This window comes from Callithrix jacchus, chromosome 2 (genome assembly GCF_049354715.1).
Source record: "Callithrix jacchus isolate 240 chromosome 2, calJac240_pri, whole genome shotgun sequence".
NCBI lineage: Eukaryota > Metazoa > Chordata > Mammalia > Primates > Cebidae > Callithrix > Callithrix jacchus.
The window spans coordinates 166994505-167013071 of NC_133503.1; the positions used below are offsets into that span (position 1 = coordinate 166994505).

General features: G+C 37.8%; 1 protein-coding gene across 2 annotated transcripts in view; it reads left to right on the plus strand.

The window, feature by feature from the left end:
- The window catches only part of LIFR (LIF receptor subunit alpha), an 80664-nt gene that overhangs the window by 3572 nt on the left and 58525 nt on the right, over window positions 1-18567 (plus strand). The gene's annotated exons all lie outside the window — the stretch shown is intronic.

Genomic DNA, 18567 nt, shown 5'->3' on the forward strand with positions numbered 1-18567 from the left:
CAGAAGCCCTGGAGCAGGACTGAGCCTTGCATACCCGAGTGACAGAGGATGACCTTTGTGGCTGCAGTTGGTGAAAGGAAAGGAGGGAGCAACAGGCAGCAGGGGAGTGGGCTGGGGTTGGTGCCTATATGTGTTGCATAGGTCAAGAAATGTGTACAGAAGGTGGAAAGATATGAGTGGTAGAGTTCCTCTATAGGCTGGAAGCTCCAGGTGGGTAGCAACACATCTGCTTGTTACCCATTGCATCTGCAGCACCAGGAACCACTGTCATCACAGAGTGGGCTGTGAATAGTTATTGAGTAAATAAATAATTAGAGAATTTATGGAATAATCTTACGTGCTTTTGGTCAAAAACTTAGATTTAGGAGTCTTTTAGTTTTCCAGCTTGGCTATCGCCTTTAACATTAGTCAGTCAGTTACTGTTATCACTTTTCTTTCAAATTATCACTTTAGTCAAATTGTTGCTTTAAATCAATTACACTTGACTGCTCTTCCATGAAATTCAAGTGTAAAACCTTAAAAACAAACCCTTTTCAGTAAATTATAGTGATTTATGAGAGATTTTCATAAAGATGAGCATTTTTATTCTGCAGAATAGCCATTTGTACAAGCGTAGGATTTCAAAGATGCCTTTTGTTTGTGTGTACTGAATGTTTTAATTCTTTGGGCCAGATGACAGACTAATGAGTAGATAAAATATATGTAGGTACTTTATTCTTACAGGGGGAGTATGTGCCTGTCCTTTAAGGAATATCAAGAATTTGTGGCATTTCCTTTTCCCAACTTCTAATCTGTCATTCTAAAAATTAATGAAAGCTTGGGAAATGAGTTTTATGCCAAGCAATTGTTATAGATGTCTAATAAGAGTCTGTGTCTTTCTCCTGATGTGATTTTTGGGCTCTTGTTTCATGTTAGAAGTGTTGTAATCTTCCAGAATGATGGATTTTAACTTTCTTATTTCCTATCATAATCGATTAATGCCTTAGCATAATAAGTTGTTCCTACTTATAACAATTTTATCTTCCAACTGTTTCTCTTAAGTTCTGTGCAAATTATATGTAAAGGAGGGTTCTTTAGGTCTGTAGTCTTCAGGAAAGAAGCCTGTATCCTTTTGTCCTGATACAGCTAAAGCTCTTTGGGAAAAGGATAGAAACACCTACCGGTTGGGGTAAATTTAGAGGCTTAGATGCCTGAGTTAAAGTACTTTTACCAATTCCTTTACCTTTCTCTTTATGAAATGTAGGAATTGCAAATTTGTCTTACATTGTCTATAATGACAACACCTGCATTCTTATAGGATGTTGCTGCTGATACTGCTTAGGTGAGCAGAACTTGTGTTTGGGAGATACTGTTTTATGGTTTCATGTTGGAAATTAAGGAAAAACTTCTGATAGGTGGATTTTTTTCTATACTTTTGCGCAGAGGTGACAATCTTGGCTTCCACTCATTCTTCTGGTTTATAAGGCATATACTGAGAAAAAATTGGGATTGTTGTATATGCCTAGAGTGGGGAATGTATCTGTATTACTAAGTGGCAGTATCTTTAGAGGCCACAAGGCGGTGATATCACTACCTAAAGTCATTTGTGTGGCGCTCTCCTAGAGGGTGCCTTGGAATACTGAGTCCTCTTGCAATGCTGGCTTCTAATTCTCCCCAAAGTGGGCTTCTCCAAGGACACCCTGAATCCAAGGATTGTTAAATTGTGGTAGCAGGAACATCTGGTGGAATATAATAAGAGGTGACAGAAATGCTAATTGGGCAGTAAGATGTAGACTTTAGACACAATTGTTGTACCTGTTGAGTTGGGATAAGGTAAGTGGGAGAGATGTGAGAATCACCACCAGCACTTTAGGTTGCAGCCCCTGAGGACACCCAAGTGCCACGGTAAGCACTAAGGTGCCTGCTGCATGGGAACAGGATGCCAGCTGTTTCCATGCAACAGGTTTGGAGACCCACAGCCACGCCATGCTTCATGCCTTAGTGTTTATAGTGCAATACAAATGTGAGGGAGATAAGACCATTGCAGAAACCTCTCCATAGAAACAGTTGAAGTTAGGAGCATACATTTTCTTCTAACTGGAACTTCATCCTGCATTTATTCCGTGAAGTTGCCTGGATCACCACAATTTTAATGTAAATGTAAAATTGTTCTTTTGGGAGAATGTGGGTCTGATTTTGTGAAAAAACTGTATAGAGCTTAAAATGCAAAGCTCTTGTGAATAATAGAAAATTAAGCACTCAAACAAAAATCAAGTAAAGTAGATAATTTGATTGAAAGCTGGAAGGGCCTTCAGATTCATCTGGTCAGCTTCTTAAGATAAAGAAACCTAGACCCAGAGGTGGTGGTATAATTTGCCGAAGAATCCAGGAGTCCCGAATGGCAGTGTAACCATGATTTTGTCCGTTGTGCATAGCATTAGAACAGTGCCTAGTCTATAGTAGACATTCACATATTTGTTGAATAAGTGATTATCTAAAGGAATTTTAAGAACTGCAGATTGCCACGTTAGCAGTACTTACACAATCTGAAAGAATATACAATTTTATGAGTTTCTCGTTAGAAAAATAGAGCATGTTGTTATTAAAACTCAAACTCTTAAGCCAGACAGGCAAATTAAAGTGCAGTGTTTTACATCTTAGCTTGGTATCTTTCAAAGTCCATTTTCATTAGATGTTCTAAAGTCATTCTGTTAAGTTCAGCCTATTGGTATCTAGTATCATTAAGTTTTGTATTTTGTATTTGAAACATACACTTTAAAATCTGACATTTATTGTTTGAATTTTTTTCTTTTCAGATGTGCTTTATCAGTAGCTCAGCTATTTTACAAACTTATGGCCATATTGGGGATATGATTGTTTAAAAACAAATCTAGTCAACTGGGGGATTTTGGAAATTGTCACTTTGAAATGTTGTTGGTGGGTGTTATAACTTTACAGGAGGGCAGTTTTGTATTACTCATCAGAAGCCTCAAAAACGTGCCCTGTCCCTTAGTCAGGCGTGTTCACCATTAGGAATCTAAACTAGGAAGAAACAATAAAGCCTGTATACAGAGATCAGTCTTTAGCAGTGGTTCTAGTGCATGTAGTACATGTGTGCACCATACTCCTGTCAATACGTTTCTCCTCCTCTCAGTGATTCTTAAGAAGTCTACTTACTGTGGTGTACCAAAATCTGGAGGGAGGTCTTCTGAAGTTTGGAAAAAAACTCACCTCCAGATTCTAGTGAGTACCACAAAAATATACATTAAAAAAAATCCTCCTCTAATTTGCAAAAATGAGTTTTGTAAATTTGTTTATAATAGTTACAAATTGGAAACACCTTAAATGCTCAATAATAGGGAGACTGATTAAATGAATTGTGGTATATACATGTAATAGAATACCCTTTCTTTAACAGTGATGTAGGGGAATATTTATAGATATGGAAAGATACTCAATTTTTGTAAACTGAAAAAACAGATTGTAAAACAGTATGGGTACATTGCCTTGTTTTTTGTTTATGGAGAGAGAAAGAGAGAGAGAGAGGTGTGTGTGTGTGTGTGTGTGTGTGTGTGTACAATTTTCTATATGTTATGTAGGAAAATGCCAGGAAGACTGTAGGCCGAATGTTAGGTGGTACTGTCTTTTGTGTGTTGAAATTGCAGTTGACTGTCATTCTTTTTACTTTCCTGAATTTCCCACACATAAAGCATGCCATGTGGTAAAGGGTCTTGGATCAGATCCCATTTCCCATTAACTGGTTGTGTGAACTTGGACAAGTTTTGTACTTCCTTATCTGTAAAAAGGGGATAATAATATCCAGCTCACAGTGCTCACATATAGTATTTGATAAATGTTACCTTGACCTTACTGATCTGATATGGTGATTAAAGCAATTATTACATTCTTAATAATACAGAATTTCTAAGCAGAATAATTGTGTTATGTAAGTGTTATCAAACTGTCATGGAAAGCATTTTAGGGCATTCTGACAAACTATTTTGTTGCTTCTGGTCACTGGGAAATATTTTGTCAAGTTTTATTTACTTTAAAATTGAAATGCTTTTCATTGCCAATACATTTTATTTTGAATGGAAGGCATTTTCTTCTTCTTTTTCTGTTATTGTCTTGAATTGTCCTGTATAAACTTTTGAAGGTCAGGGTATGATCTTTCTTTCCTTTTATAGAGGTGTCAGAGTGATATGTGATTTATTTAAGTCACTGCTGAGTGCCTTTTCTTTGACAGGCGGTAGGTAGGCATCAGATTTGCAGCAGTGTCCTGGACAGACATGTCCCTGCCCCGTGAATGACATACGGAAATGACTAGTGTGGTTCAAAGCCAGGAGGCCCACTCAATAAATAAATGGTTACTGCAGTTAGGTATCAAGTAGTCCACATTTCCTCTCCACTGATTTTAAAAGGAATTTTGTTGTGATGTTACATTTCACCGAACACAAACATTGCTTCCTGCTTATTCAACGAACTGTATATGAGGAACATACTAGGTTATTTCACTTTGCTCACATCCATGAGTGATTTAGTGATGACATATATTACACGAATGTGAGAATATCCTAGGTTAATAGGCTTAAAGTTGCTACTGTATATCTTCTGTGAAGGATAATCTTTTATTACCTTCAGTATGACCTCCTGCCTTTTTGAGATGATCTTTTGTAAAATTATTGAGAATGAGCTCCTCCTAACAAATCTAGGATGCATGGAATTTGTAGCTATCCCACTTGAGAAATTCCAGGACATGATCTTACTGGGAGGCAGTAGCAATAAAGTATTTACAGTCATGTACCATATACTGATGTTTAGGTCAGTGACAAGCCATATATATGATGGTGGTCTCATAAGACTATAAGACCATATTTTTACTCTACATTTTTAATGTTTAAATACTTCCATTCTGTTACAGTTGCCTTAGCATTCAGTACGGTTACATGCTGTTCAGATTTATAGCCTTAGGAGCAATATATTATACCATATAGCCTAGGTGTCTAGTAGACTATACCATGTAGGTCTGTGTAAGTACACTCTATGATGTTTGCACAACAACAGAATTGCCTAACACATCTCTCAGAACCGTATCCCCACCATTAAGCACACAAGACTATAGTTAAAAATAATTTTTCCATTTGACAGTGTGTAAAAAACTGCATTCGTTTTGTAATTAGTTTTATGTAGTGAGAATTTTTTTTAAATTAGCAACTGTTGTAAATATTTTAATAACAAGTGGACGCTCAGTAGTCATGAAAGATATGTCTTGGAACCTTCATGACAAATACTGACCTTGTATTTTATTTTCATCATACAGCCAAATAAAAGAAAGAAAATTTCCTGAGACGTGTTTTCATGTTCCTGTGTAGAATTCATGGTAGGATAAGTCATATCCTACTTTACTTCTTTTTTTGCTTGAATAAATTAGCCATGTTTTGAGAAGGTGTAGGTTAGGGGAAGAACAAATTCAGGAGAGTAATGAATTAAAAATCAGTTTTGGACATAGTAAGTTCAAGATACCTGTGAGACTTGCAGGTGACAAGTTGTATGTATATCTGGAGGTGACAAGACTTGTACGTGACAAGTTGTACGTATAGATACATATTACTTCTATCTATTTCACATTGTTCTACCCCATACCATTGTTTTACATGGACTTTATTCCCGTTGCCCCCGCTGGAACTGGCAGTTAGCTTTCTTTCTGGGGAGTGGGGGATTTACTTTTCACAAAGAACACTCTGTGAGCTGCACTGAGTATGTAATGGTGACTGGAGAGCAACCAAGCTGTGTTGACATGTAGACATTGGGCTGCTGGCTAGACCTAGGACTTTGCCAACTCACCCTTTCCTGAAGGCCAGCTTCAATAAAATTACAGATGACTGTTTTGAAACTTTTTCAGCTTACAGATAGTCAAAACTGTGAGTGCTGTACTCAATGCATTCCACAGGCTATACTGCTGGGAGCAAAAACTCAAATGCTTACAAGGACAGTGGATGTTATGTAAATTGTACAAGTTGGCCTGGCCTGCCTGTTGTCTTTATGCTTTTGATAGACAATCAAGAGTATGTCACTTTCTTTTTAATGCTACTGCAAGAGAGACAGTGGTGACAATCTAGGTGGTAAATGGCAACTGAAACTTGTCTCAGTTTTGAGGACCAATAAGGAAGGTGAGAACTATGAAACACTGTAGAACACATGTTCTTAGGAAGGAGCGACTGCTCTTACCTGGCGTTCATTGGTGTCTTCTGGGATGTGGAATGAGTATTTTGAGAGCTTCTTAGTTTTGATTTTTAAACACTCTGTTTTGCAATGTTGACAAATAATTCAAAGATTTTAAAATTTTGTTTAAGAATTTGGTTCAAACAAAACACATCTGAAGGCAAAGCCTGCCAGTTTTAAACAATGGTATGTAACATTTCTTTGCCCATCTTTTCCTTCACTCTTTTCATTTACTTCAGGTCATACTGGATATTCAGTTTTGTTCCCCATCTTTTCATGTAATGGTATGTGATATGTTTCTTCATGTTGCTAAAAGTTCTTTAGTATGTATTGATGACTGTGTAACATTTTATTCTCTGGGTGAACCATGAGTTGAACATTTACATTGTTTTAAACTTTTCTAGTTCATAATTAAAGCTACAGTAAATATATTTAAGCATAAAGCTAGATTTTCCCCCTTCTCCAATAAATTTTGCATTCTTCCCTTAAAATTCGTTTATTGAGTCAAAACAATTAAATATCTTTAAGACTTTTGGTATAGTTTATTTTCTCCACATAATTAATTGAGTACTAGGAAATAAAATATTTGTTCATTTTATTAGCTGTTTTTATTTTGTGATTTATCCATCATTTGATTTTTACATTGGATTGTTATTTTTTAAAATATAAATAGCTTTTTTAAAATTATAAAAGTAAGAATGCTCATTTTGTGAAAATTAAGAAAGCTCAGGGAATATAAATAAAAATACAAAAAAATTTCAGTTACATCATTCAGAGACAACCCCCAAGCAACATTGTTACGTATGCTTCTAGATTAATTTCTGTGCATATACACACACACACACACACACACACACACACACGTACGTACATATGTGCATATTTATGCCTACATCTCCAAATATGTTAAACCATGTTTGGAATGGTATGCACATACTGTCTTATAACATGTTTTAAATTTTTTTGACTTACATTAATAATCTTCCATGGTGCATAACTACGCACTACGTTCAGTTTATTTAACAACTATTTACTGCACACTGTTTGTGTGCCTGATAATTTTCCTAGTTGCTGGGGGCTATAGCACTGAAGAGGAATGCTGAATAGGAACTTGCTTTCTGTCTCTTCCTCCCCACCTAGCCGCTGAAGTCTCAGGTCATGCTGGATATTCATTCAGTACTGGATACTCATGGAGCACAGCATCTAGATGCAGAGGGAGGGACAATAAGCCAGGAATGATGTATGCATATGTCTTCAGATATTGATGAGTATACTGTCTGATGAGTATGCTGAAGGATATAAAATAGGATACCGCAATGAAGTGTGAGCAGTGTGTGTTTGTGGTGCAGGATTTGTAGGAGGGAGGCAGGCAGGGAATTGTCCTCTTTTCTAGGTGATGAGGAAAGGCTTTCCTGAGGAAGTAAGTGTTAACTCCACTTGAATGATGAGAAGAGTCAGGGGAAGGTGATTCCCCATGATAGGAGTAACAAGTGTCAGAGGCCTCAGTGGACTGAATAGCTGCATGTGAGGAATGGAAGGAGGCCCTAGAAACTGGAAGCCAGTGACCAAAGGAGAGAAGTGTGTGTGAAGAGTGTGGAAGCGGACGCAGGGCAGAGAGTGGGGTGTGTTTATGATGAGAATCCACCAGATGGTATTAAACTGGGGAGTGACACAATCTGTTAGCTATTTTTGAAAGGTTTTGCTTTATGCTGAGTGGATTGGTGGGGAACAAGACTGGAAACAAGAGGACCACTTCAGAGGCTCTTATAGCAGTTCAGGCAAAGAGGCTGGTATGCTTAATTTGGAGGTAGTGATGAGGATGATGGGTGTGCTTTCCTTCAGCATGCATTTGAAGGTGTAGCAGCTAATAGTACATAGGGAGTGGGTAGAGGCTGATGGGGAAGGAAAGGAATGACTGCTAGGTTTTTTTTGCTTGAATAAATTAGCCATATTTGAGAGGGTGTAGGTTAGGGGAAGAACAAAGTTAGGAGGGTTTTGAACCAAGAATCAGTTTTTGGACATAGTGAGTTAAAGATACCTATGAGAATTGCAGGTGACAAGTTGTACATGTATCTGAAGAAAAGTCACGTAGAAAGTGGCATATACATCTGTGAGGAAGTAAGGGTAAGATACATTTTAAAATTACTACATATAGATTTTAATTAACATGATTGAGAAATTATTAAGAGTATAGATAGAAGTGGGCTGGAATGCATGCAGAGATGTCATCTGCTTTAATCAATCCCAAACTGATGGACATTCAGGTTATTTCATTTAAATTATAAGTGCATTTAGTGTACACACCTTTGAGATCTTGTCTGATATCTCCTGAGGAAAATTTCCTAGAAGCGAATTTTGAGTTGTACGTGAAGTGCTTGACACGGAGCCTACCACATAGTGAGCCCATGATAAATATTTGCAGCCTTGGTTTATCTTCATCATTCCTATTGTTATTGAGTGAAAGGCATTCTATTAGAAAGACAACATAATGGCTCACAATTTAGACTCTAGAGTCACAATTGCAAGTCTAGGTTCAAATTCTGGCTTTGCTTCTTATGAGCCACAATAATTTGGGTATGTCACTTTGGGTATGTATATCTGTTTCCTCGTGCGTACCATGTGAAAAATACCAAACATCTTTGGAGGGTTGTGAGAGTGCAGGTTAAGTGCTTGGGCCTTCTTTGAGCATGCAGCCTTGTAACCTTACACAACTACAGGTTGGGTTCCAATTTCTCCACATTGTCCAGGGTAGTATCTAGTATCATTCTTATTAACCTTTTCCAGTCAGTAGAAATATGGTTTCATGTCATTTCCATGTTTGCTCATTTATATTTCTTATTGTGTGAGTTACATATTTTTATTTCTATTGAAGGTATTCATCTTGCTTTAGCATCTTTTTTTAGCCGTTTGTGTATCCTAAGTATAGTGATACTTGTCGTGTTTGATGTACATATTTTTTCCCAGGGGAAAAAAAAATCTTCATTGGGCTCAGTTTGGTGAGAAAGATGGCTTCATAAATCATTGCTATATAATATTTTATGTAGTAACATAAGCATATGCATTATGCCCTGAGAACAGTGGGGAAGGTTGGATCTGGAACAGCACACACTGAAATTTGAAGGATGAGTTGATATTTGTTAAAGGGACAAGGAAGAGTGGAGTGGGAAGGACATTCTGGGTAGATGATCTGTCCATGCAGGAACAGTGAGGCACCACAGAGCCTGACATGTTTACACATTTGGTAGGCCAGGGAGAGCCTTGGAGGATTCTAGGCATGCAAGACTGACATTCATGCTATGGGAGTATCAGAAGTCCTGAGACCAGTTAGGAGTATTGCATTTGTCCAGGCTGAGGGAAGGAGCCCCCAACCAGGCCTGACTCTGGAGGTTTGTCCTTATTTGCCTAGTAAACGTGAGGCAGTGACACAGGTGGTAGTCATAACTAGAAGCATCCCTTGTGCTGCCTCTACCATCTTCTACCATGTCCTTTTTATAAAGCTTCTGATTAAACTTACATAGTAAAAGAATGATTTGTTATTTAAAGCTCTGAAACACAGATTTATTGATGCCTTACCCTAAAGTTGCTAAACATTCAAGTGTCCCCACATGTGGGTACTTTTATGAAATAGATAGTAGCTGGCCACCTATGGTGAGATGGGATGAGAATATTTAGAGTAAGATTTGTATTGAAGCGAGAACTTATGACTTGGGCACTAATAAAACCAACAATTATAATTTATGTTTCATATTAATGTTAAATTTATATTTATATTAGATTACTTATTTTTCAAACTAAAATGAATCCTCCAATTTTAATACCACTGGAGGACAGGATTTTAGACATTTTACGTCTGATAAAGTGAGGAGACGAAAGAGTCATTCTTCTTAGTATTTTTATGGCCATCTTACAATATTGGCCTTGCTTGTTTAATTTTTTTTTGTGGTTTTCTCATGTGTTGCTGCTAAATCATATCTTTCCCATCTGTGTGTGCTCATTTTCTGTGTATTATTGTTATCAACATTATCATTTCATTTTGGACCCTGACATCCATGAAAAGTTTATTTTATTGGATTTATTTATTAGAATCTTTTTATTACACCCTGTATATTTGCTATTTTGCCCTCTTTTTCCATCCACAGATAAGATGAGTGTAATTCCTATATCTTCATTCAACTCATTATTGAAAATATCAAGAAAAACAGAACTCTTTGATAACTCTCTATATCACTTTTGTCCAGGTTGACATCATCCCACCAATTAACACTCTGAGTAAGGCTGATCATGTGGTAAAAGCAGTCTCTTCACTGTTTACACAGCTTGAATTTCTTTACCTTGTTAATGCAGATCTTTCATGTATTAGAAAAGATTTTGTTCAAGCAGAGATAGATTTTGTTGTTTCTGATCCTTGCATTTTTCCCGGTCCAGCAGCTTATTAAGTCGAGGCTAAGGATGGGTTGACATGCATGGGTCTGAGATCTTCTGGGATTCCTTTCTTAATACTTTTGATCATCTTATCCAGGATCAGTTATCAGGCTCACAGGCCTCTGGTCTGTAGAATTTTACTTCTTAACAAGAATGTCCTTTTCTGAAATAGCTTTGCCAAATATCAATTATTTTACGTGCTCTTATGTTTTTCATTCTCTGTTCCACTCTTATGCTTTACCTGCTTGGAAGATATTGTAGACCGTGATCTAAAGCCAGAGCTAAAGGGTTTATTTTATTTGTTGATGTTTTGGGAAGCATAATCTAAGTTTATGCTTAGGATTTTGATATCCGGGATTAAATAATGTCATAAAGAAAAAAGTTTTGAATTATTTTGTAGTGGAGCACTTCAGATTTGGACCCTGAAGACTGTTAAGAAAACATTCAGGCACATTTTGATCAACATCTGTGCATAGAATTCTAGGTTTTAAAACAGTTTATATTTTAAGATTATTTCAGCAGCAAGACAAGAATTTTTTGATGCCAGTATATTTTGTGACAGGTTAACTGGTGCCCTAAGAGCTATATTTGGCCTGCAAATGTATTTTCTTTGGCCCACATAGTGTTTCTTTAAAAAATTGAAATTAATTGCCAGCATTTAAAAATAAGGAGATTTTGTAATAATAATTATAAAAAAAAAAACAACCAAAAAGCAACAACATGGATTACCTGCCCTTTTGGAAAAACTCTAAGATCTGTGGCTCTACTGACTGCTTGTCCTATGTGGTATAATACAGATACAAGGAACTGGTGAGGGGCTGCCCGCCAGCATGTGTCATGTGACTGGCTCCAGTCATTACTTCTGGCTGGCTCTTGGAGTATGTTTGAGTTTGCACCTGCTGAGTTGAGAGCTTAACCAATTAAAAGTGTACTTAGAGTTGGAAGGAGAACAGTAAGATGGCAGTTATTTTCCATTTGTACTGTGAACATAAACTGTCTGATCTTTGTCGTAATGTGATCAGTGGAAGTGCTTGGTAGAGCAGGTGGTTTTTCCCCTAGCAACAGTATTCATCAGACAGGATCGGGGGACAGCCAAATTTCTAATCACATTGTACATCTACCAGTTTGTTCCTGCAGGTGACAAGGTGTCCTGAAAACAAAACAACTGTAAGTTTCTTATGATACTTAAAGTAGGGAAAGCAGGTACTGGATCTTAATTGTGTAATTTGAGAACTAAGAGCTGAGATGTTAGGTGATTTATCTGTGAGTCCCTACCTGTCACTTATTCAGTGGTGGAATAGGGACTGGAGTCCAGGGCTCCTGCCTCCAGCTTAGTTGCTCATTTTACAGTTTAGTTGCTCATTTTACAGTTTACTGTAATGGTCTGGAGCTGAGATTTGCAGAGTTGGCTGTACTCTGCTCCTTACTCGCTATGTGACCTTTCTGTGCCTCTGTTTTTTTTTTTAATTATAAAAAGAGGGAAATAATAATAAGGACCTTATAGAATTGTTAGGAAATGAAATCAAATTTTGCGTTTGAAGAACTTAGAAAAGTGACTGCTCCTTAATAAACAGTATATAAATAATGTATAATATCTGAAATACATGTGTAAATTATATTTTACATGGTAGAGTTAGGTAAAACCAGCATGTTACCTAGATGGAATTATTGTGTAGTTAGTATTTCCCCCCTTCTAGAATTTAGAAAGGCCTTTAGAGATAGTTTTACTCTATTTATTACCCTCCCCCAACACTCCCCCCAAAACAACAAAAACAACTTCAATTTGAGCCAGTATTGTCTTTGTATTAATAAGTTTGTATAGCAAACAGATTCATTCAAAAGCATGTTTGTCAGCTTACTCTTCAGAATGTAAAGAAAGAACTGAGTGGCATGAAAATATTTTAAGTGCTCACCGAGGACTCCGTTTGAATGGATTTGCTTCAGTCACAAAATAAATCTTGAATGTGTAGTGGATATAAAGCATTTCTAGGTGCATGGATTTTACAAAGATAAGGCTCTGTTCTTAGCTTATAGTGGAAAAGAAGGTGAAAGGAAGGGAAAGAATGATCTCTGTAATACCTGGTATGATAAGATCAATGCCCAAAGTGGAAATTGATGTACAGTGGGAACATAAACAGAGCACCATGTCTGGTTGGACATAGTGGTCAGCATGAAAGCCAAGAGGAAGAGATGCCCCGGGGAAAGGAATAGAGGAGGTGGAAGAAGATTGTGGAATAGATGGGTGAATTTGAGTGTGGATGGATGTCTGAGCTGTTGGTGGGCCAGCCTCCTGATATTTGGCCTGGACTTTCAAAGAATGATTGGGTTAGTGATATACATGCTCTTTAAAGCCTTGCAACTTACTGTGGAAGATGGATTGTGTGAGGCCCTGGCTGGAGGGTTGTAAATTAGGTTTGCCAGATTGTGAGGAGGGTCTGAGCCTCTAGAGCTGTGGAAATGGACTTAGGGGAGAAGATGGGGAAAGAGTCAAGGCATGTTTTAGGTAAAAGTGGCAAGTCAGGTGGGAGGAAGAAGTAAAAGTCATGACACTGGTGCCATGGGCTAAAATGGCAAAAGAGAGCAGGTTTGGAGGGGGAAGTGAGCTTAATTCAGTACATCTGGAGTCTTTGAGGAATCTGAAATATCCAGGTGGATATGAAGGATCAGAGTATTTTGTCATTCCTGAAGGAACTTTACTTGAGTGGATTTGTATAAGTAAGCAAGAAATTATCTAGTGAATAGTCTGTAACTGGGAGGAAGCCAATCCTGGGAGCACGGAGTTGGAAGTAATTAGCATATGAGTGATGTTATCACCACAAGCACAGATAATATTGTTCAGCCAGGAAGCAAAGGCTGGAAGGAGCAGTGGGCTAAGGAGTCCCATCAAGGAAGCTGAGTAGGAATAGAATTTTAATGGTATCTCAAGTCAGTGAAGGAAGGAATGGATTACCTAATAAATGGTGTTCCCATTTAGTGGGAAACAGAAAAGGTGGGTCCTTGACTCAACTGTACACTGAAATTAATTTTATATGGCATGAAGCTTAAAATGTGAAACACTTTAAATGTATTTGAAGGCAACATTGGGACAATTTGTATAGTCCTGGCATGAGAGAAACCTTTGTGGTTGGAAACCACAAAGGACAAAATAGAGAAATTTGATCTAGTAAGGGTCAAACAAAAGACTCACTGGAAAGTAAAAGTAATTGGGAAATCTATTTGCTATGTATGTAACAGAGTTAATATGCATATTAAGATTTTTTTTTCTCAGCAATCATTAAGGAAATGATTAATGCCCAATTAGAAAAAGGGGCAAAAGATAGAATAAACAGCTTATAAATAAAGCATTGCAAATTACCATTAAACATATGAAATGATATTTTAATTATACAATCAAAGAAATGCTCAACAGAATCTTTTTTTTTTAAAGACAATCCTTGGTATTAGTGAGAAGTACTGGGAAATGGAGATGTTCCTGTTTCTTTTTAGAGATAAGTTTTCATCAGTTTTTTTGCATGTTAAAGATTTCTTGGAGGAATATTCTTCAGGTTGTTTAATAGAGTGCTTCATCATTTAAATGGAAGAAACAAGTTCATTTGTTTGATAGACGTTTATATTTATTGAAGACTGTTACATGCCACTCACTCTTGGAGTTTAGTTGAGGTGGTATATGAATAGTCAGATATTACTATGAAGTCTGATCGAGTGAGTCCTGAAAGATGGAAGAATTAGAAGTATGGGAGACCATGCAGGGGGCACTCCATAGAGGCAGTGGTTTGGGGGACCCTGAGACCAGAGGGAATGTGGAGTGTTTGGGGAACTGCTGTGGTGTAGAGAGACAGGGGTTCGTGGCCATCTCGAAAGGCTGTGCCACAGTGTGGAACTGGAACTGTGTGTTGAAGCAGTGGGGAACCTTTGGAGGATTTTAAGCATGGAAGTGGTGTATTCAGACTTGTTATGACATGCTGAGGTTCATAATGGACCAGCTCTTGAATTAATGGGGAAGTCCACACTGCAATGGAGATTACTTAAAACGGACATGGAGGATCCCCCAAAAAACAAAAAACTTTGGAAGACAGCCTGTTTTTAAAAGTTCCCAGGAAATGCAAAGGAATTAAGAAGAAAATTGACAAGATTATCCTCTTTGAATAATAGACCAAAAAGTTCTTTCAGGGAATAAATGTCCTACATTATCCACAGTGATAGATTTGTATTTATAATATAGCAAAAGTTAAATTTCAATATTATTCTCCCACCTGCAGAATGCAGATTAAAGTATGATACAGTGAAATTCCTAAGCAGCCGAGCTATTTTCTAACTCAGGTTCCCAGACTTTCTCAGTTCACAGTGCCTGTTGTGCTTCATTAATGTTTTTCATGACCAGTAATCAAAAGAACTACCTAACTACCTAACAGTTCTCTTTGTGACATAGCTGGGTCCAAACAATGTAATAAATATTTATGATCAAGTACTTTAGTAGCAGTTTGAAGAAATAATGCATATCCATTTAAAAGGAAAATGTAATCGTCCCTCTGTCTATATGGGGACAGGTTCCAAGACCTGCCCAGATGCCAAAATCGTTGGCTGCCCAAGTCCCTAATGTAAAATGGTGTGGTGTTTGTATATAACGTGTACTTATCCTCTCATATGCTTTAAATCATCTCTAGATTACTTTAAATCATCCCTAATGCACTGTTAATCCTATGTAAGCAGTTGTTATATGGCACCGTTTTTATACTGTTGTTTTTTATTGTTGTACTGTTATCTTTTATTGGTTTCATTTTCTGAATATTTTCAATCCAAAGTTGGTTGAATCTGTGGTTACAGAACCCTCAGATATGGAGGGCCTGTGGTAGTATTTTTATTTCATTCTTAAAAAGCCTTAATTACTGATGAGATGTGTGAACCTATTGAGTACTACATAGCTTCTCAAACCTTGGAAACAGATATGACACAAGCACCCTCATTTCCATTTCTTGGGGTAGTACTTGTGTTTTATCCCAGCAATTACTAGTCCTTCTGTCCCTTCACCAAAGATAAAGATATGATGTCACAGAAAAAAATGTCACATGACCAAATATTGAAACTGTGGACTACCTTAAACTAAAGGTTTTTAGAGTGTTGGACAGATGTCACGTTGTTTCCTTCAAAACCTTAAGATATTCTGTGATCACTCTGTTAGTTTGTGTTGGTGTCCGGGGTGCTTTAGTGCAGTTTGGGAGCCAGAGCTCTAACCTATGTTTCTAGTGTTTGCAGTACCTGGGTTAGCATGCAGCCTAACAATGAAAGTATACTGTGTGGGCATATAATCATTTGTGCCTTGGTGTTCATTCAGCCAGCTCACTTAGAGTTTTTGGTGTCTGCTTTGTGCCAGGTACTGCTTGGACACTGAGGGTTACAGTGAACTCAGGGATGTTTTTGCTTTCAAGGATCTGACAGTCTCTGGAGAGAATTAGGAGATTGGGAAGTGAAGCAGTAGAGCAGAAGTCAGCAAACTCTTTCTGTAAAGGGGCAGACAGTAAATATTTTAGGCTTTGTGGACCATTCAGTCTCTATCTCTGCCACTCAGCTCTAACATTGTCATGGGAAAGTAGCCATCAGTTCTCCTTAAACTAATGGGCATGGCTGTGTTCTAGGAAGATTTACAAATTCAAGAAGTGGGTAAGATTGGCCTATGGAATATGAATTGTGCAACCCCTATAGCAAAAATATAATTAAAGTGTTGTAGAAGCAGCAGAAGATGGCATCTAAACTTCTAGGAGCTCTCAGAGGTGATGACAAACACACATCACCGCTGACTTGAGGAGGGTGCAGATGAAATTAGCCAGAAGGGAAAGTGTGTGCTGGTCTAAGGAGTCATGAAGGGTCAGCAGCTGTTAAACGGCCCATTTTAGCATGGCATGGACAACAGCAGGGGCAGCATGCAAGACTTCTTTCTAGGTTCCAACTCCACTTGTATGGATTGTATATTTTCTCTCTTGTTCTTTTTTGTTTTGTTTTCTACCTCATTTTGGTCAATCATGTCCTGCAGTAGCTTCCAGATAATGGTTACATGGAAGGTGATATATCTTTTGACACCTTGCGTGTCTTGGTAAAACGTATGTTATCCACTCAACAGTTTGGGTACAGAATTCAAGTGTGAAAATAATTTTCACTTATATTTTGGAAGGTGTTCTTTTTAGCTTTTAGTGCTAAGAAGTCTGGTATGTTCTTTCCCTTATCAAGAATATTTATGGGTCATACACCCAGTGTCTCATGTACACCTGTAACCTGCTCTGGAGGTGGTACTGTCAGCATCCCTGAATTACAGTGGGGGTTTGTCCACACTCACACGGCAAGTCACAGAGGCTTTACTTGAGTGATTTATTCTGAAGTTCTTATTCCTGAGCCCTTGGGTATGGCCTCCACCTCCCTGGAAGCTTGTAACATCTTTGATACAGTTATTTTGATATTCTCAGTGATGCATCTTGGTATCAGTCTTTTCAAATTCCTTGTGCTGGGTTGTGGGCTCTTTGCGGACTAGATTTTTGCTAGGACTAGATTTATATACTGAGAAATTTTGCATACATCTTTGTTACTGCAGCCATCTCCTAGTTAATCTCCTTGAAACATCACTTTGTTCCAGCTTCCCTCTTTCTGAAAAGCTGTTCATATCTTCTTGTGCAGTCTAGTCTTCCCAGACGGAACTTCTCAGTCTAGTCAAGTTTCTGTTTTTCGTAAGTATTTCTTTTATTTAACTTGAAGAGACCCTACATTTCACTTTAATAACACGATAGAGTCTACCCAGCTGCAGGGTTTATGATCCTGAAAAGCCTTCGTCACTGGGAGCTAATGCTTCAGAAATTTACAATCTTGTTGGAGGGAAGTTGCATAAGGAAAATTAGTTGCTGGTAAAAGTTTTTAAACTATGTTTATGTTTCCTCCTAGGAAACAGTAAAGAAAGGGACACTAGGAAGAATACAAATGAGCAGTGTGAGTACTTTTACAGCCTGTGTGATTGCCCTTGCTTGGGTCAGCTCCCAGCATCTCCACTCTTGTCAACTGAGTGACCCATGCTAGGCTTATTTACCTTTACAATAGTTCAGAGTCTTTTCTCGCTGGAGTGTTCCAGCTTAGTGTTTAATTTCTTTTGAGAATTAATGACAAGGGAATTTTCTTGTTGTATGGCAAAAAAATAGATATTCTTGAGATAAAAGATGCTTTGGCTTGTCTTGATTCCTTTCACCCTGACTGTGCAGGTGTTGCCTGAGGCCTCCTTCTGCACACAAGGCTGGAGGCCTCAGTGCCACCAGGCGAGGTTCATGCCAGCAGGACATGCTGACTCACTCTCTGTCATGTTTCCCCCTCCCTCTCTATCTACCTGTCCCCACCGCCCCCACCATATTTATGTGTATATATAGAGAAGGGTGGTAGGGAGAGGAGAACAGAGACAAAACAAGCAACAAAATGTGTTGGGACTACAGTTTCTGGTATTCAGCTTTACTTTTCTCAATTATTTTTTTCTAATTTTCTTCAGGACAAAGGCCCTAAACCTTATGTACACTGGAACCAGAATTCTCAAGGTTGAGAAAAATAGAAGTCAAAGTATATGTATGAACACTCAGTCTTCACAAAAAGAACTTTAAAAGCAGAGGGGCACGCTGTTAACAGGACCGAACTTTGCCATGTGGGGCCCCAAGCTTAAGTTCTGCCTGTGCTTCATGATGGTCTAAGACTGAAGTCAGCATATGTGTAAAGAAATAGAACCAGATATTCTTCCTTCCATTTAACAATTTTATTAATTTATTCTGCATGATTACTTTTCTTTAGCAGAAGGGTTTATTGACTTTTAAAATTCTTTAAAATAATTATATTAGTATAGGAAACCAACTGGTAACTCTTGGGCAGGAAGGATACTGCCCATGAGCATATTTTGTTTGACCTTTAGAATGTGTAAAGCATAAGTAT